Source organism: Macaca fascicularis, chromosome 8 (genome assembly GCF_037993035.2).
Source record: "Macaca fascicularis isolate 582-1 chromosome 8, T2T-MFA8v1.1".
In the NCBI taxonomy this organism is placed as follows: Eukaryota; Metazoa; Chordata; class Mammalia; order Primates; family Cercopithecidae; genus Macaca; species Macaca fascicularis.
This window is the reverse complement of record NC_088382.1, coordinates 15,649,236-15,656,122: the sequence shown is the minus strand read 5'-3', so window position 1 is coordinate 15,656,122 and position 6,887 is coordinate 15,649,236. Positions and strand designations below refer to the sequence as shown.

At 49.9% G+C, this 6,887-nt stretch overlaps 1 long non-coding RNA gene across 1 annotated transcript; it reads right to left on the bottom strand.

Annotated features, from left to right (window-relative positions):
- Positions 1 to 1,915: 1,915 nt before the first annotated feature.
- LOC141407499 (uncharacterized) lies at positions 1,916 to 5,920 on the bottom strand. Its single transcript, XR_012416877.1, has 2 exons — positions 5,785 to 5,920; positions 1,916 to 4,972 (listed from the first exon to the last, which is right to left on the bottom strand). It is a non-coding gene; the product is annotated as an uncharacterized lncRNA (long non-coding RNA).
- Positions 5,921 to 6,887: the final 967 nt, after the last annotated feature.

Genomic DNA, 6,887 nt, shown 5'->3' with positions numbered 1-6,887 from the left:
TTTCTAATGGTTTATCACAATCCCTCAAGTGTTGTCCTCATGATAGTTCTCCCGAGATCTGGTTGTTTGGAGGTGCATGGCACCTTCCCCTTCACTCTCTCTCCCCTTCCAGCCATGTGAAGGCATGCCTGCCTCCCCTTCACCTTCCCCCATGATTGTAAGTGTCCCCAGATGTAGAAGCCTATACAGCCCACAGAACTGTATGCCGATTAAACCTTTTTTCCTTATTACCCAGCCTCAGGTAGTTCTTTATAGCAGTGGAAGAACAGTACAGTCCTCAGGACCAGCAAAGTTTTCCTTCTACCAAGCGGCCAACAAGGGTCCCACACCCTAGCTGATTTTCCGAAGCCTTTGCCAGAATGCTGAGGCTGTTTTGGAGATATTAACTTTCCCCATCTCTGGCAAACCAGATGGGGCATCCTATTTGCCTCTTACCGCCTTTCTCAGAGAAACCCCACCTCTGAAACAGCCTCCGCCAGGGGCCTCCTTCAGCAGCAGCAAAGCTGAGTATTCCTTGCACTTTCCTTCTTCTGAACAAGTAAACATCTTAAGCTTGTTTTTCCATCTTCCCAGCTCATTGAAAAAAATATCTTATGCTTTCTATTTTCCTCACACACACACATAGAAGAGAAGTGCCGTGAGAGCAGGGGCTCTTGTTTTCCCGGATCTGAACCTGGCCCTCAAACACTAGTCGAATTCATACTAACACGATATCCAGAGGCAGAAATGCAAATATCCCCACCACTTCAAATACCCCTAAGGATCTAACAGGCCCAGTGGACCATGTAACTATGGTTTGTGCTGGGCCATTCAACTGGTGTCCAAATCCCTGTCCAAGCGAGCTCTTTAATTTTGAGACTTTTCAGACAGCTTTTTTGTTGTTCTGTTTTTATTAAAGGGATCTATTACAATTACAATCAAGAATATCCCAGGCCGAGTGTGGTGGCTCATGCCTGTAATCCCAGCACATTGGGAGGTCAAAGTGAGAGCATCACCTGAGGTCAGGATTTCAAGACCAGCCTGGTCAACATGTTGAAACCCTGTCTCTACTAATACAAAAATGAACAAGCCATGGTGGCAGGCACTTATAATCCCAGCTACTCAGGAGGCTGAGGCAGGAGAATGGCGTGAACCATGAGGTGAGGCTGCAGTGAGCCAAGATCGTGCCACTGCATTCCAGCCTGGGCAGACATCAAGACTGTCTCAAAAAAAAAAAAAAAAAAAGTAAACCAATACACCCACTTAGTTCTTCACCAATGTCAGATACATCGTTAAAAGAAAAATATGAAAGCATGTTTTTAAATTTCAGTGTTCAATTTAACCATATCTTTTAAGAAGATATGAAGATAGAAGTTCCCCAAGATTCGGGGGAGAAAAAAGCAGTTAAGAAAATTTTAAAACCTCTGGAGAAAAACGAGTGTGGGGTAAGACCTCGAGGCAAAACTTTTTCTTTGCACTTCGATTTCAAAAGAACAGAGATGCCCAAAATATGAACTCTCCCATCTGCATTTTATATTCCTCTATGTCCTTTGAAAGGCTGGAGATGGGATCCCAGGTTCCAAAGTGCCTGGCCATGGCTCACATCAGGTGGCATCTTTCACAGCCTTTTACTCCCCTGACTGTGCCTAGAGAGCTCTGTGGCCCAATTTACAGAAAAAGGTCCAAATTTACACATGTTCATCACTTTGAGCAAAGTCTCAAGAAATGAGACAAATATTGACACTCCACAGAAGCAAGTATTCTCTTCCGAAAAGTCAAGTGTCAGGTTCCCATGAGCCAGGCAGTTTGGTTACAGAAAGTCCTGGCTGACTTGCTGGTTTAGTGTTAAATGCATTTACAATGTTAAGTGATCCGGCCCCCCTCCCAGTGGGTGTGCGCGTTGAGCTGGCTGCAGTAGTGATGCTCACTGACCACGTTCTTTCCTTTGGTTTTGCTTCAAGCAGCGCACCCCACATCCAAGAAGAGACCATAGGATGGCATCGAGGTCTTAGGACAGTTCTAAGGAGAGCTGCAGGCCAACTGCCTTGTCTGCAAATAGTCTCTCATTTCAGAGGAAATCACTGAACAGAGTTCATAACACGTGAATTTTAAAAATTCATATTTCTAATTTCATACCATTAGAACTTTTGAAGAACAAATGTACACCTGGCTCCAAGTCAATGAGAGGACACTCGGACAGTCCCTCACAGGTCCTCGGCCTCCACCTCCCACCTAGAAAATGTCAGCTCAAGCCGATCACAGCACAGTGCGATTTTCTGTAAATAATGTGCACGCCTGCATCTGAGCTGAGATGTGAATGTGTGGAATGTGCCTGCCAGGCCCAGGAGGAACTGCAGCAGCTGTGGGGACACAAGCCGCTAAGGAATCTGATTTGGAAGGAAATCAAGGCAACTAAAACCAGTTCCACGGTTTTTTCTTGGCAAGGCTTGACCAGGCAAACTGTTGTCACTGTTGCTAATTCATGGTAAGTGGAATGGGGACTTAACAGTAAGTGATTAGAGCAATTACTGAATTTGTTGCTCAATTACAATGGCAGAGATTCCTGAGAATGGAAGAACTGTTGCCCAGGAATAGAATTCAACAGGTCCTCCCCACGCCCCAGGAAACATGGCATTTCCTCGCACCTCCGCTTTGGTCCCCTGGCCACCACCCTCCTGATCTCGGCCATCTGATGGCATCACTCCCCACAGCTGGAAACACCTGACCTCTTGTCACCTTCCCGTCTACCCTGCCTTCCTCCAGCCCAGCAGAGTCAGGGATGCCCACATACAGGACCAGGAAACCAGGGTTATCCTAAACCAGTGCCTGCATTCAAAGTACTCCACAGCAGGACAATCACCAATTTCCAATAATCCCAGAACCTTCCACCTCAAAACGGGAGCACATTTAGATTCAAGCTGACAACACTGCATTCTCTTTGCCATGTACACATGGAGGCATGTCAGGTTCCACCTAAAGCTATCATCAGGCTCCACGCTGGCCAGGAGCCCAAGCCTAGTCACTCTGCATGATCTCAATTCACCACCCACAGAGAAGCCTGCAGTTTTCTTCTGGTGCACGGTGTGGATGGTGGATGCATTTCCCCTGAAGACTTGGATAGGGGAGCCTGGCCAAGGAGGCCAGTCAGCAAGGCCTGGACATGCCCCTCTGCTGTCTACACACAGTACCCAAGTCTAGCAGTGCTGACTCTGTGGTGGGATCCATCTGGGCCTTCAGAGGACCCAGGGCACAGGAACCGTGCAGCCTGGCTGCAGCCAGAGGCCTAAGGGATCCCCACGAGGCTCTCCAGCCAAGGTGCCCTCACCACAGGCATAACCATGCAAGAGAACTGCCTGCTGAACTGGAAACATCCCAATCTGCTCAGTCAACACTGAAAGACAACAGCCACCTACAGCTGCTGAGCCCCAAAACGTGGCCACTGGGCCTGAAGGGCTGAATCTGGAATTTAATCTGTGAAGTTCTTTTCAAATGTGTTTAGCTATATAATCAAATCTTTATTCTAATTAAATTTAAAGGAGCCTCTGGCTATGGGCTCCCTTGTTGGGCATCACAGCTCCAGGGAGTAAGAATGGGAAGGAGAGGCCCAGAGCCTCTCCACATTCTCCACGCTAATTCAACACGTCATCATAAGGAAAGGCACTCCAGCAGGAGGTGTGTGCATGGGAAGAACTGGGTTGGCCCCGACACAAGCATGACCCCCATGGCATCACAACTGCCTCAGCCAACAGGCAAAAGACATTGATGCCCACCTCGACAGGCCACCAGATGTGATGACGCACCCCAAGCCCTAGTCCCACAGCAGCCAGAGACCACCCGCTGCTCATCCCAGGTAAAACAGGCAGAGCTGCTCGAGCCCTCAAAAAGAGGAAGAATTAAGGCAATTCCCGTGATTCCCACGACATACATGACACTCCTCACAGACAGACAGACTTCACTGTGAATGTACAGAGGACGGTGCAGTTACTAGGTGGGCTGCTTCTTCCATGGATCGGGGAAGAAACCAGATGTTTCCTTGTAGGAGAATCATTTGTACCATGATTAGACAAGACAGCAGGTGGCTGATGTTATCAAATCACCAAGCACCGCACGGCTGCTTCTCCAAGGAGGACCTGGAAACTTGCAGCCACCCATATAGAGGCCGCAGTGTTTACAATGGAGACATGGGTGACTGAGGTCTGGCTTCCTCAGGGAAGCTAAATTTGAACTTTCACCACTGAGGAATTGGTCATTTACAGTCACTCACCCTCAATGCAGAAGAGGGCTCAAGACACTGCACCAGACTTCAACACTCAGGGTTAGCGTCAGGGTTAAATTCACAAGTTTTATAAAATGTATTTACTTGGGATGCCAGAAGAGATGTAGCTTCACAAACACCACCCCCCTCCCCCATAAGGGTTTGCTTAGCCCTTTCACTAGTGGATCTCACCAACGGATGACACATCCACACCTCGTCCATGGCAGCACAGAAAACCACTTGGAAGATGGCCACTCCCACCAAGCTTCCTGGCTTTGGTGCTTAAAATCTGCATCTCATACGTGAGATTACACTCCTCTGAACATCAGACATTGCGACTGTCATTTCATCCAAAAAGGCTTTAGGAAATGACACGTGGCCCAGACGCCAGAGGATGCCGGCTGTCTTACTCTAGCCTAATTCCTTCGTGCCTGTATGGAGGCTTCACAGATACAGCCCGGTCACATTAATGACCGTATGAGAAGCTCAGGGCATAGACGAACTCAGTGCTGAAGTTTTCCACGTTTATCACTCTTTTGTTTTATCGAGAAGACAGCTGAGAAAAGCTGGGGCAGGTCATCTCCTCGAGTGTAATGACTCCAACCACTTCTCTTCACCCCAGGTCACCCCTGTCACATGCTTTTGAGAAACCAAAGCAATTCTGTTCTCTTCACTCTGGGTTCCAAGTACCAAATTCCTCCGTTTTATCAATTAGATTATCAAGCAGCCATTTGTAATCTGGAATGCAATCTGATACAAAATTGAAAGTTAATATAGGTTGCTGTAATAGTTCCTATTTACGTTATACACAAGGCATGAATGAAAACTAATCTGTTCATAGGACCAGTTTTGTAAACAATCCAATTATTCAAGCAATGCTTGTCTTCAGTCAGATGCAAATTTGCTCATAAAAGATTTTCCAGTAGGAATTTTTAAATCCATGGTCTGTATTTCCTGAGCCTGTCTCTGCACCTCCCTGAGTGCACAGCAGGACTTCCCAGGGCATCCCATCAGCAGGCCCACTGAACAGAGTAAGCCCGCAGCCCCCAGCCCAGGAATCAAGTCCGAGCCCCAGCAGCCGTTCGTCCAGCCGGGGCTTCCTCACCCAGCACAGCACCCAGAGGTCTTCCAGGTTTAATGCCACGTGTGTGGAAAGTAGAGTGCTGGAAGGAGCACAGTGGACATTCCACAAATGCAAATTCCCTCCTGGAACAGCCCAGCAACCCTCTGTACCTTCCTCAAAGTACCCACACCAGGCAGGCGTAGAGAGTCTAATGGGGTGCCTAGGAATCAGCATTTAACATGATTCTGATGAATACAAAAGTTAGAGAGGTCGGTCAGCGAGAGGCTGCCGTGGCCTCCACACATCTGCAGGCTCTGAAGAGACACAGATTCAGGTAACAGGCCAGACAGGACAAGGATGGGGAGGTGGAGGGCAAATTCCATGGACCACCAACCACCCCACCATCCCCACTGAGACTCTGTGATTTAAGGAGAGACAAAGCCAGGGAGAAAAGATGCCCGCACCACGCGAGGGACTGAGATTTCACCTGAAGTGCGCAGCATGTGTCTGAGGGCCAAGGTTGGGCAAGCCGAGAGCACAGAACGGGGTTCACAGGCCCAGAGGTGGCCCCCAGACCCCGCGCAGATCTCCCAAACACTGCCTGTGTCTCCTGCCTGGTTTATTTCCTGCCCCTCTTCTACTGTGTTGGTTTCTCAGCTGCCCCTGAAACGCACGACCTCTGCCCCCCCCACCACACCCCCCTCTCTACAAGTTTGGTGGACTGAAAACAGCAGGGGTGGGTTAAGAGCTGGGCTCTGGGGCCAACGTCCTGCCTGAGACATTAGTTCCACCCCACCCAGCTGTGATGTGAGCCCCTGAGAGTTCTCAAATGTGAGATGGGAAGGTAACTGAATCCACGTCCCAGAGCGGCTGTGGAGACTGAGATCACATGCGGCCACACCTCGGCATCCAGCACACGTGGGACCCCAGCTGTGTTGCCCCTGATGGGAATCCCTCTATGCCCCCTCTGCCACCAGAGCGAACTCCCAGCAGTAGCTGTGGAGGGTACGTCCTCTATTCCCACTCCACTCACCTCCCATCGCTCCACTCAGTGACCTGCCACGCAGCGGCCACCAGCAAATCTGGCCCCATTGGATAACCGGCCACCACCCCTCCCCCACACTTTGGGGCGTCTTCCACTTGCGGTTGCGAAGGGGGCCCAGAAACCGCCCTCAAGGGCGCTCACCTGTTCCTTATTGCACGTAATTACCTGCCACGCAGGACCACCAGCAAACCCGGCTCCACCATCCAGGCTCTGGTGGATAACCGAACCCCACCCCATCCCCCACCTTGGGGCGTCTACCACTTGCGGTTGCGAAGGGCGCTCGCCTGTTCCTTATTGCACGTAATGACCTGCCACGCAGGACCCCAGCAAACCTGGCTCCACCATCCAGGTTCTGGTGGGTAACTGCCCCCCCTCCCCCGCTTCTTCCTGGGGTGTCTGGGAGGCTCAGAAACTGCCCTCCAAGGGCACTCATCTGTTCCTTATTGCACTAATACCTCGTTTACAGAAATCCACTTTGACTTCCAGCACTGCAGGTGTGACAATTTAGGAATCCTGCTTGCTTGCAAGCTCCAAGAACTTGAGGT